We start from the raw sequence: 14,313 nt of genomic DNA, 5'->3' as shown, positions 1-14,313 counted from the left end.
TTATAATTATCACTTTGTAGTGACTTCTTAGTTGACCCCCATTTCCCCTCTGTCTAACAAGCCGCCATGCCGGTTCAGCCCACTAGGGTACATTTTCCTATCATTTCATGTAACCACATTTACCTTGTTTGTTTGTTTATGCATTTCTGTGAATTACTTAGTTAGTCATAAATACATTATTTAAGGCAATTGATGTATGGATGAGTCATAGTGAAGACTGGGTTTGTGCAGATAACCAACAATTTACGACGTTTGGAATGAGACTAACGTGAGGTAAAATAAATAAATCATTAATCAGAAGACTATTGATCAGATATGAAAATATCTGAAAGGTTATATTGGGAAATTAGAACTTTGTAATCTGAATACTTTCCTTGGTCCTCCGACTTCCTAGATAATTACAGTTACATGATAATTCAGTTTAAACACGTAATACTAATTACAGGAATCTTTGATAAAAACGAAGTCGTCAATTTAATGATAAAGACACAACACAGTAGTGTAATTGCACACACAACGTGCACACAAACACACACTGATGCAAATTTAGACAGTGATCTTAAAAAACATAAAAATTCATGTAAGACCACAATGTTCCTTTGCCCATTGACCTAAAACAAAGATGTTACAATCAACCTCTCTTTTTATTTTCCCTGATGCCTTTCAAAAGGATAGTACTGATCATCTTGCCCAAACCAATCTCCCTGACGCCACCCCCATGCAGAAATGATATTCTGCATGACGACCTTGCCATTGCGCAATAACACTTATCTTTACCGTTTACATAAAAATGATTACAAATGATTAATGGCAGGCTTCATGGACACAAAACACAAAGAATATATGCTGAGTAGAGGAAAAACACAGTATTATATAAGCATGCAATTAAACAATGTGTCTACTGTAAGTCATTACTGTATGTGTTTTAAATACAGATCCAAACAGCTTGAAGTGAATGTGCATAATGTGTTGGGTACTGTGTCAAAACCTTTGAAATAGAAAATGTTTGAAAAGTTTTGGCTCATTGACGTTTTTGAGCTTCTCAGCATTACAACAATGGCATTACCTAAAAATGCATTGCCACACAATGTTTTTTTGAAAGTAATAGTCATTGCAACAGAGTATTGTTGTGAAAGTACTAGACAGATGATATGAATGATAGAGAATGGTGCGAATAATGAATGACTACTGCTCTGATTGATCATAGTTTGTGTGGGTTGGTGTGAGTCATACTTCAATGAAAAGACCTCTTTGTATTTCACATTTCACACAGTTTAAGGAATTGGTTTAGATTTGAACTTGACTGGTCTTGATGTACTCCAAGACTGTAACATTATCTGGCAGCAGTTTTTACTGTACACGGTCAAATATGTCCTGTACATTTTAGTGTATTTATAGTAAATCTGCCTGTGTGCGATTTATCCTTTCTGAGATCAACAGAGACCAATAAGTGCTCCTCAGGGAACCTTTCATCTTTTTTATTTTAATTTAAATGTAACCTTTATTTAATTAGGCAAGTCAGTTATTAAGAACAAATTATTATTTACAATGATGGCCTACACCGGACAAACCCGGACGACGCTGGGCCAATTGTGCACTGCCCTATGGAACTCCCAATCACGGATGGTTGTGATACAGCCTGGATTCAAACCAGGGTGTCTGTAGTGACGCCTCTAGCACTGAGATGCAGTGCTTTAGACCGCTGCACCACTCGTGACCTATTTCTCTCAACACATTCCTAGAAAATATTGTTTTACATGCAAACAAAGGTTAATTGACTCCTGTTGTGTCTTTGGCTATGCCGGATTAAGTAATATGACATGCTATTCTATAAAATAATCTCACCTGAAAGTTGTAAATTGTTAGTTATCTGCACAAATTCTGGCTAACAATTTGAATCAGCAATACAAAATTGGGTTTAATTATTTATTTACTAAATGCCTAACTAATCACACAGAATCACACATACACACATACCCAGCCGCTTTTCTTTTGTGTAACAAGCTGTCATATCTGTTCCGCCCTCTATGGATGTTTTCCTTTATGACGTCATTTGTAATCAAGTTTGCATGTTTGCAGAGCCCTATCTTATGAAAACCCAAATCTCACATTTTAGAAGCTAAAATCACATTTCATCCCATCATGAATAATTTCATATTCAAACATTTAAATTGAACAACAATTCCATGTGAATCCGATAACTCTGATGTGTAGACTTTCCACTGTAGAGTTTGTCATCTTATCATTGATGAGAATGCCTCAGATGACAACCGAACTGACAAAGTAAGTACCACCGCATATGTTCAATTGATCGGATTGCCAGAATATAGTTCATTTCCCCCCACCTTCTGATGTTCCCAGAGTCTCAATGTTAACCAAGGGTTTTGCAAATGTAACCTCAGTTAGGGTAGAGAGAGGAAAAAGGGGGGAAGAGGTATTTATGACTGTCATAAACCTACCCCCCAGGCCAACGTCATTGGTTAAAACCAAATTCCAGATGTTGTCTATTCCACAAGTTTCCACCGGCTAAATCTACAACATTACAATGTCTATTTACTCTGTTCCATCTGACTTCACAATCCACTGTCTAATCAGCCCAGCCAGGTCATTTACAGTTGAAGTTGGAAGTTTACATAAACCTTAGCCAAATACATTTAAACTCAGTTTTTCACAATTCCTGACATTTAATCCTAGTAAAATTTCCTCTCTTAGGTCAGTTAGGATCACCACTTTATTTTAAGAATGTGAAATGTCAGAATAATAGTAGAGGGAATGATTTATTTCAGCTTTTATTTATTTCATTACATTCCCAGTGGGTCTGAAGTTTACATACACTCAATTAGTATCTGGTAGCATTGCCTTTAAATTGTTTAACTTTGTTCAAACGTTTCGGGGAGCCTTCCACAAGCTTCCCACAATAGTGTGGGTGAATTTGGGCCCATTCCTCCTGACAGAGCTGGTTTAACTGAATCAGGTTTGTCAGCCTCCTTGCTTGCACAAGCTTTTTCAGTTCTGCCCACAAATGTTTATGGGATTGAGGTCAGGGCTCTGTGATGGCCACTCCAATACCTTGACTTTGTTGTCCTTAAGCCATTTTGTCACAACTTTGGAAGTATGCTTGGGGTCATTGTCCATTTGGAAGACCCATTTGCGAGCAAGCTTTAACTTGCCTTTAACTGATGCCTTGAGATGTTGCTTCAATATATCCACATAATTTTCCTCCCTCATGATGCCAGCAAAGCACCCCCACAACATGATGCTGCCACGGTTGGGATGGTGTTCTTCGGCTTGCAAGCCTCCCCCTTTTTCCTCCAAACATAACGATGGGCATTATGGCCAAACAGTTCTATTTTTGTTTCATCAGACCAGAGGACATTTCTCCCAAAAATAGATCTTTGTCCCCATGTGCAGTTGCAAACCGTAGTCTGTCTTTTATATGCCGGTTTTGGAGCAGTGGCGTCTTCCTTGCTGAGCGGCCTTTCAGGTTATGTCGATGTAGGACTCGTTTTACTGTGGATATAGATACTTTGTATCTATTTCCTCCAGCATCTTCACAAGGTCTTTTGCTGTTGTTCTGGGATTGATTTGCACTTTTCGCACCAAAGTACGTTCATCTCTAGGAGACAGAATGCCTAAGCCGAAGCGTTATGACGGCTGTGTGATCCCATGGTGTTTATACTTGCGTGCTATTGTTTGTACAGATGAACGTGGTACCTTCAGGCGTTTGGAAATTGCTCCAAAAGGATGAACCAGACATGTGGAGGTCTACAATTTTTTTTCTGAGGTCTTGGCTGATTTATTTGGATTTTCCTATGATGTCAAGCAAAGAGGCACTGAGTTTGAAGGTTGTCCTTGAAATACATCCACAGGTACACCTCCAATTGACTCACATGATGTCAATTAGCCTATCAGAAGCTTCTAAAGCCATGACGTCATTTTATGGAATTGTTCAAGCTGTTTAAAGGCACTGTCAACTTAGTGTATGTAAACTTCTGACCCAGTGAAATTGTGATACAGTGAATTATAAGTGAAATAATCTGTCTGTAAACAATTGTTGGAAAAATGACTTGTGTCCTACACAAAGTAGATGCCCTAACCGACTTGCCAAAACTATAGTTCGTTAACAAGAAATGTGTGGAGTGGTTGAAAAACGAGTTTTAATGACTCCAACCTAAGTGTATGTAAACTTAATAAACTTAATCTCCACTATTTATTTTAATTTAACCAGGCAATAAAAAGTACACATTTTTATTTATAATGACAGCCAATGAACAATGGGTTAACTGTTTGTTCAGGGGCATAATGACATATTTTTACCTTGTCAGCTCGGGAATTCAATCTAGCAACCTTTCAGTTATTGGCCCAACAGTCTAACCACTAGGCAAACCTGCCTCACTATAAAAAAACATCTAGACATTATCTCACATTTACCTTATAATAACATTTAATTTTCAACAGCGGAGAATTGTATAAACATTGCTGTCTGTCTCTCCGACATTTGCAACATTGTTTCCATATTCAAATTCGATCTCCTGCTGTCCCATAGTAATGAACGTGTCAGGAGTCGAGAAGAGACAGACAAGCAGGTAGACAGGCAGCATTCCTCAGCCAGTCGAAATCATAAATCAGCTGGCATCATTTTTATGGATATATACAAAAAAAAGGTAAATTGAAAAAGGTAAAACGAAATTTAGCTAATTTGCTCTTTTTCCAGCTTCAGTTTGAAGTGATTGTGTTACTGTAGCTGTGTTGTTGGCTAGCTCCTTTGAATAACAGTGTCCTGACGAGTAAGCACATTTTCTATGCTAGGCAAAATCATGCCTCATTAGCTCATTGTTATGGATGTATCCATATAAATGTCACTAGAAAACACCTTAAACAAATGCAAATGTAGCTACTTTGCTGTTATTCTGGCTGCACTTTTTGACGTGACTGTAAGTTAGCCGTAGTTGGCTAGCTAGCAAGCAAGGGATAAGACCGCTGCCAGCCAGTATGGAAATGGAACATTTAGAACGAATGACTGGGTCGCGTCCATAGATACCGAACAAAAAGACCGAATGACTGATCTTGTCTCTAGCAGCCCAATATTTGTGTCTGGACTATATCTTGTGGAAGGACTAAATAGTATAAATAAATTCCTCAAAATAATGTTTTTAATTAAAATATGTCAATCATTATTTGAATATGTTGGTAACCTGTTGTATAAAAGTGATAATGCCCTCGGATCCAGTGTTTGGAGGATATAATGGCAGGGTTCGCCTAACAACACCCGTGCCAATATATCCTCCAAACATCGGCTTCTTGGGCATTTTCATTTAATTGTAAGCTCAAGTTCAAGTGTTCTGAGATATTTGACGACACGACGATATTTGACGACGTCTTCCTGAAGACATTTGGATGAAGAGAAAACACCCATGAGAACCATACAGCAGGAGGCTTGCCTTTTGAATTCTTAAATTCTACAAGAAAAGTTTGAGAGTTATGTGGTTGATCTTCGCTAGAGATATTTTACTGTACATAAATCTTTCCCCTTTCACTACACAGCAAATTCTCCAGTGTTAAATTTACACTTGAGAATTGCTGACCGAAACCATCTAAACTGGAACAACCATTTCAGTAACTGGAGCAACAAGCCCAAGTCACAGATTGGATTAGTACATTTTTTTAAATGTTATTTATATTTGGGTAGCATAAGATTGATGAATTAATCAATGGACATGCAAAACAAAGATATTGAATTAAAAAATTGTATAACATACACCATTTATTTTGCTAAATAGATGTCTCTGCCCCACCTGCCCTGAATGACGGGTCTGATATGGACAATAGTATCCATGTTAATTAGGCCCTTTCCAATGTTAATGGGTTTAGGTGAAAGTTGTGCCAAAATACCCTGGTGACAGGATGCAGACATTTCCTGATTTCCCCATGAGGGGAAGTACAGAATAAAGTCCACCTCTTATAAAACTGCAGTAATCAACCCTGACTCGCCCCCATCCACACTTCCACCCTCCGAACCTCAAAATAAACACAAAGTTGTCAAAACCTCTAAAAAGGGAAAAGAAACACTTCTTGAGATGGACAATTTCCCAGAAGTGATTGGGGATTCCCGAACAGAAGAAGGAACAATACAACTCCACAGTCATCAGACACAAAGTTGCTGGCCTATGCAATGCAATACTCGACAACACCCATGCAAATATATCCTCCAGACACCGGCTTCTCGGGTATTATCACTTTTATACAACGGGTTACCAACATATTCAAATAATGACTGACATATTTTCATTAAAAACGTTATTTTGATGAATTCATTCATACTATTTCATCCTTACACAAGATATAGTCCAGACGCAAATCTAGGGTTGCTAGAGACGTGACCCAGTCGTTGTCTTTTTGTTCTGTATACAGTATATGGACGCGGCCCAGTCGTTCATTCTAAATGTTCCATTGCCATACTGGCTGGCAGCGGTCTTATCCCTTGCTTGCTAGCTAGCCAACTACGGCTAACTTACAGTCACGTCAAGAAGTTTAGCCAGAATAACAGCAAAGTAGCTGCTTTTGCATTTGTTTAAGCTGTTTCATAGTCACATTTGTGACTCACCACCTGAATTCGGTCTTACTTGCATGTTCAACATTTTTATTTCAGTTTTTTACATTGGATAAAAGTAAAGACTCAGAGCTACAAAATGGTATATTAAATACTGCATTTGAAGAAACAATGGGAACATAATTATTCTTTGAAAGTTGATCAATTTGTAAACTCACTTTTGAGAAAACCTTCTTTCAATGTTTTGGTTCTACTATTGGAGAGCCCTTCTTTGTCTACACCCATTCAGCATTGTTCACACCCTCTTAACCCTTAGCCCAACCCATCTGTTTCAGGGTTGATCCGCGTGTTCTGTACCAACTTGCCAGCTACTTCCAGACATCTAAGAGAGAGCGAACACCTCACTGAACATTATTCGCCCTTGGAGAGCTCGTTAGGCTGTTATGTTATCCAGAGCGTTGGTGACTGCAACTGTGCTGTCAGATTGTCCATTCGTAAATTCAGTGTTTCGCATTCAGAGTGCACACTGGATGCTCTGGCCAATAAGTAGGGTTGTTCCAAAAGCACCCAAGCTAATTGGCTAACATTGGCTAGCTACTTCCAGACACGTAATGAGAGAACACCCCACTCTGACCATTTTACTCCCCCTAGCAGAGCTGGTTAGGCAGTTTTCATGTTATCCAGAGCGTTGGTGACTCTAACTGTGCTGCTGGCAACCATTGAATTACGCTTTGTTGCTGATATTTACTGACACCGGCCATATTCAACGGGTGTTGAGCATTTAATAATGTATCAGTCATTCTGCGTCTGGCACACTAAGACGAGAGTATTTTGTTAAGAAAAGTAGCTAGAGAGCTAGCTAGGTAAACAATGAATCCCAAAGTATGATGTAACGTTACTTAGCGAGCCAGCCAGCTAACGTTAGCTAGCTAGCTAACAGTACACTAACATGAAATGAAAATACTTTGTCAAAATTAGAATGGAGTCTTTTGTTAAGACAGGTAGCTAGCTAGCTAGCTAGCTAAACAATGGACCATAATCCCAACTCATTACATTACTACCCTGCATGAATCTGCAGGTAGCTAACCAACCAGTTTCTATGGCTATAACTAGTCAAACAAATGTGTCTGAGATACGAAGAATAAGATCAACTCAGCAACTCAGCCAGCTAACATTAGCTAGCTACCCAGCCAGCTAACGTTAGCTAGCTAACAGTACACTTGAAATTAAACCACTTTCTGTCAAAAATTTGAAATGTGTAATATCTGAAAATGTAGCTAGCTAGACTATTTTACCAGTACCTTAGTTTGATGACGTAATCCAGACTGGCGTTTTCTCCATCTCCTTAGCTACAGTATCATGCTCGAATTCCACTGATTTCAAAACTGGGTCCTCCAAAAAGTGGAGAGCATACACATAACGTTAGCTAACGAGCCAGCCAGCTAACGTTAGCTAGCTAACAGTACCCTTTAACTAGGTTTATGCAGTTTTACTACGGGACACATTTTTTAAAAAGCAACATTTGACATGAATACCTAGACATGCTGACCAGCTCCAATAGACAGACGTGTGCTATATGGCAGACCAATGCAAACTCATCTCTTGGCATGTCCAGCCCACTCATTATCTCAGCCAATCATGGCTAGCGGGAAGGTTGCTGGCTTTTTCCGTAGCTAAACCAACTAGGCTCGTAATTGACATTTTTTATCCGTATTTACAGATGGCATACAAGTTTGATATTAAGGCACATGAAAGTTCACATGTTCGAGAAGGCATTTCTGCCCAAAAACACATTTTGATTTAAAAAAATGTTTTACGTTCAAACAGCTCTCCTGTGAAGTCGTGACTTGTGACATATGCCTAGTTTCCTGAATCGGATCACATTTATTTGGATACATCCATAACAATGAGCTAACGAGGCATGATTTCGCCTGGCATAGAAAATGTGCTCACTCGTCAGGACACTGTTGTTCGGAGGAGCTAGCCAACAACATAGCTGCAGTAACACAATCACCTCAAACTGAAGCTGGAAAGACAGCAAATTAGCTGCGTTTTGTTGTACCTTCTTCAATTATATATTTTTTTGTATATATCCATTAAAATGATGCCAGCTGACTCATGATTTCGACTTGCTGAGAAATGCTGCCTGCCTGTCTGTCTTGTCACAACTCCCGACACGTTCATTACTATGGGACAGCAGGAGATCGAATTTGAATATTGAAACAATGTTGCAAATGTCGGAGAGACAGACAGCAAGGTTTATACATATCTCCACTGTTGAAAACATAATGTTAGTGTAAAAGAAATGTGAAATAATGTCTAGATGCTTTTAATAATGGAGATCAAGTTTATAAGTTGCATGGCCAGGCTGATGAGACAGTAAATTGCGCAGTCAGATGGAATAGAGTAAATAGGCACTTTATAGGCATAGATTTAGCTGGTGGCAATTTGTGGAATAGGCACCGGCTGGAATGCGATTTTAACCAATCAGCATTCAGGATTAGACCCACCCATTGTATAATTTATGACATTTTATGATTACATGTTTATGAACATGTAGGATTCTCTGTGAAGATTATGATACAGTAGCATTTAGAGCAGTGTTATCCAGATAGTGGTTTGTGGCCCACTGGTGGGTCGCCACTAGTCCATGGATTGTGGTCAAGCTGGGTTGAAGTTAGAAGAGGAACTGGCTTTGTTAAATCCCTGAGTCACAGGGGAACTCACAAAGTGGGGAACCACTGTTTGAAGCAATATCTGCTATTCGTGGTTCCCTTTTACAGACAACAAGAAGGAAGATGGATCCTATGATCCTCTGTCTCTTCCCAAACCAAATTTGAACTACAGTGATAGTGGGTAACAGCTGAGAATGATGTTTAGGTTTTGCTATGAAGGTGAGTACTCAGGCTGAGGTGAGTCTTACGGATTTAGGATCTTAATTTGATCACTCCTTTGTTGAAGAGAATTTTCCTGTTCTGCAGAATATTTTCCTGTTCTGCCAAATAAAAATGTGATTTACATTTTGTTTTAAATTATAATAAAAAAATTATTCAGTTTATTTTTGGAGAAAAAAAAAATCCTTCACATTTTCAAATAGTCCATTTATATTTTCCAACAGTGCTATACATTTGGGTGAGTTTTTTTTCTCGCCTAAGTAGCCTCGTTTCACTGCCAAAAATAAAATGAAACCATCTAGTGTTCAGCGAAATAACAACACAATGTCAAATACAGGTAGCCTAGTCAAATAATTTACATCCAATCACATTAACTGTTACTCTCTCGTGGGAATTCCAGTAACGGTCTGTATGTAGCCAAAAATAAACTCAGCATTAAAAGAAACACCCTTTTTTCAGGACCCTGTCTTTCAACGATAATTCGTAAATATCCAAATAACTTTATAGTGAAGGGTTTAAACACTTTTTCCCAATGAACCTTAAACAATTAATAAGCATGCACCTGTGGAACGGTCGTTAAGACACTAACAGCTGACAGACAGTAGGCAATTAAGGTCACAGTTATGAAAACTTAGTACACCAAAGAGTCCTTTCTACTGACTCTGAAAAACACAAAAAGAAAGATGCCCAGGGTCCCTGCTCATCTGCGTGAACGTGCCTTAGGCATGCTGCAAGGAGGCATGAGGACTGTAGATGTGGCAATAAATTGCAAATTACTGTGAGACGCCTAAGACAGCGCTACAGGTAGACAGGATGGACAGCTGATTGTCCTCGCAGTGGCAGACCACGTGCAACAACACCTGCACAGGTTCGGTACATCCAAACATCACACCTGCAGGACAGGTACAGGATGGCAACAACAACTGCCCAAGTTACACCAGGAACGCACAATCCCTCCATCAGTGCTCAGACTGTCCGCAATAGGCTGAGAGAGGCTGGACTGAGGGCTTGTAGGCCTGTTGTAGCAGGTCCTCACCAGACATCACCGGCAACAACGTCGCCTATGGGCACAAACCCAACATGGGCACAAACCCGCCTATGGGCACAAACCCATCGCTGGACCAGACAGGACTGGCAAAAAGTGATCTTCACTGACGAGTCCCGGTTTTGTCTCACATGGGATGATGGTCGGATTCGAGTTTATCGTCGAAGGAATGAGTGTTACACCGAGGCCTGTACTCTGGAGCGGGATCAATAGGGAGGTGGACGTCCGTCATGGTCTGGGGTGGTGTGCAACAGCATCATCGGACTGAGCTTGTTGTCATTGCAGGCAATCTCAACGCTGTGCGTTACAGGGAAGACATCCTCCTCCCTCATGTGGTACCCTTCCTGCAGGCTCATCCTGAAATGACACTCAAGAATGACAATGCCACCACCCATACTGCTAATTATGTGCGTGATTTCCTGCAAGACAAGAATGTCAGTGTTCTGCCATGGCCAGCGAAGAGCCCGGATCTCAATCCAATTGAGCACGTCTGGGACCTGTTGGATCAGAGGGTGAGGGCTAGGGCCACTCCCCCCAGAAATGTCCGGGAACTTGCAGTTGCCTTGGTGGAAGAGTGGGGTAACATCTCACAGTAAGAACTGGCAAATCTGGTGCAGTCCATGGAGAGGAGATGCACTGCAGTACTTAATGCAGCTGGTGGCCACACCAGATACTGACTGTTACTTTTGATTTTGACCCCCCTTTGTTCAGGAAGACATTATTCCATTTTTGTTAGTCACATGTCTGTGGAACTTTTTCAGTTTATATCTCAGTTGTTGAATCTTGTTATGTTCACACAAATATTTACACATGCTAAGTTTTCTCAAAATAAACACAGTTGACAGTGAGAGGACATTTATTTTCTGTCTAGGCGTCACTGAACTGTCTCATTACATACACCTGATTCCATTTCCCCTGATTAGTAATTGTATATGTCTGTGCCCTCTGTTCACCATTGTCTTGTCGGTTATTGTTCCCATGTCCGTTGGTCTTTATTATTACCTGTGCTTTATTGTTTTGGTTTAATCTCACTCTTTTGTTTGGGTTACATCCCCTGTGTTTTCGTATATGTGTTTGTTTTGGGCTTCGTCCCCGTGCCTTTCATGGCATGTTGAATTTTTGGGTGTAGTATTAAAACCCACTATTTCGAATTCCTGTGCCTGTCTCCAATCATTTATACTACGTGACACCTCTGGCCAATCCCACAAACACTCATCCACTTGTACCTTAAGACAGAAAACATGACTTTGTACGTCAACACACGTTTGAATAAGAAAAAGTGATTCTAGATTTCCCCCAAGTGAATTTTATCTCTTGCGATAATATCTTCAGTTAAACACTAAAATGGGACACAGATGGTAATCTAGACCTCTGCCATTGCTTTAGTTTTGTAAAAGCTTAAAATAATGAAACTGATGCTCCTCTTCAGGACATCCATAGTTACTCAACATCTCCTGGAACTTACAAGATCTTTGTGCCCTGAAAAAAGCTCAGAAACGAGGGCTCAATTCAATCCGTAGTGCTGAAGATCTGCTTTATAGCAAGGTTCACATTTAAAGGTAATTTCCGATTGAGCCAACAAATGCAGCTTTTACCGTGATTGCAGTCTCCACTAACGCGGGAACATTGTCTTTGAATTTATAGTACTGTAGCGCAGCCTAAATGCCAAGTTTATGTCCACAAAGGTTTTTGGATTCGACACACTGCCATAATAGCAGTCAAACTACAAACATAAACACACATCTTAGTAGAGAGTTAATAAGTGGAGGAAAGGGTCATTTATAATCTCCACTGTGGTGAAATGTAATGTCTTCTATCTTGGTTGATACATTAAATACTGTCACTTATCCTTCCAAACAGAAAAATGTAAAACATCAATTTTAAAGGTAAAAAAAATATAGATCATACAATAGTTTAATTGCGCACAGACACACACACACACAGACACATACTGATGCTCACACTCACAAGATGCAAATTCAGACCGTGATCTATAAGAAACATTAAAAAGTGATAGTATCAAATTCATGTAAGACAACAATGTTCCTCTACCCATTGACCTAAAACAAAGATGTTACAATCAACCTCTCTTTTTATTTTCCCTGAAGCCTTTCAAAAGGATAGTACTGATCATCTTGCCCAAACCAATCTCCCTGACGCCACCCCTATGCAGAAATGATATTCTGCATGACGACCTTGCCATTGCGCAATAACACTTATCTTTACCGTTTACATTAAAATAATTTAATTTCTAATGGAAGGCTTCATGTACAAAAAACACAAAGAATATATGCTGAGTAGAGGAAAACACAGTATTTTATAAGCATGCAATTAAACAATGTGTCTACTGAAGTAGAAAAGCTTTGAAATTGAAAAGGTTTGGGTTTTTGACCTTCTCAGCATTACAACAACAGCATTACCTAAAATGCATTACCACACAATCTTTTTTTTAAGTAATAGGCATTGCAACAGAGTATTGTTGTGAAAGTACTAGGCAGATGATATGAATGATAGAGAATGGTGCGAATAACGAATGACTACTGCTATGATTGATCATAGTTTGTGTGGGTTGGTGTGAGTCATACTTCAATGAAAAGACCTCTTTGTATTTCACCTTTCACACAGTTTAAGGAATTGGTTTAGATTTGAATTTGACTGGTCTTGATGTACTCCAAGACTGTAACATTATCTGGCAGCAGTTTTTACTGTACACAGTCAAATATGTCCTGTACATTTTAGTGTATTTATAGTAAATCTGCCTGTGTGCGATTGATCCTTTCTGAGGTCACTGCTCCTCAGTAAACCTTTGATAATCATGACCTCTTTCTCTTGTTTTAAACACATTCCTAGAAAATATTGTTTTACAAGCAATCAAAAGTTCAGTGGTGGCCTAAACATGAATTCCTCTTGAATTCAATGAACCTTGTGTAATAATGTTTCTTGAAAGAATTTCAATTTCTCAAGACCATGATGCGTACGGATGTTTATTTATAGATGAAAGCTCCAGCTCAAGTGTTCTGAGATATTTGATGACATACACTGGCTTGCGAAAGTATTCCCCCCCCGAATATATATGCACCCACATTTTCCGTTTTTAATTTTTTTAAACAAATAATTTTTTTACATTTCACTTCACCAATTTGGACTATTTTGTGTATGTCCATTACATGAAATCCAAATGTTGTATCGCAAATAAATAGGAAAAACGCCAAGAGAGATTAATACTTTTGCAAGGCACTGTATCTTCCTTCAGACATTTGGAAAAAGAGGAAACACCCATGAGAAGCATACAGCTAGAGGCTTGCCTTTTGAATTCTTATTTCTACAACAAACAAAAATTTGAGCATTGTGTGTGGTTAATCTTCGCTAAATATATTTTACTGTACATACATCGCTCCTCTTTAACTAAATTCTAGAGTGTTAAATCTACACTGAGAGTGTTACATTTACAGTGGGGCAAAAAAAGTATTTAGTCAGCCACCAATTGTACAAGTTCTCCCACTTAAAAAGATGAGAGAGGCCTGTAATTTTCATCATAGGTACACTTCAACTATGACAGACACAATGAGAAAAAAAATCCTGAAAATCACATTGTAGGATTTTTAATGAATTTATTTGCAAATTATGGTGGAAAATAAGTAGTCTCCCAGTCCCTGCCGCTGAAAAACATCCCCACATCATGATTCTGCCACCACCATGCTTCACTGTAGTGATGGTGCCAGGTTTCTTCCAGAAGGGGCGTTAGTCATTCAGGCCAAAGAGTTAAATATTGGTCTCATCAGTTGGAATAATCTAGTTTCTCATGGTCTCAGAGTCCTTAAGGT

The sequence above is a fragment of the Oncorhynchus mykiss genome, chromosome 20, assembly GCF_013265735.2.
Source record: "Oncorhynchus mykiss isolate Arlee chromosome 20, USDA_OmykA_1.1, whole genome shotgun sequence".
In the NCBI taxonomy this organism is placed as follows: Eukaryota; Metazoa; Chordata; class Actinopteri; order Salmoniformes; family Salmonidae; genus Oncorhynchus; species Oncorhynchus mykiss.
Note: the sequence above shows the minus strand (reverse complement) of the source record.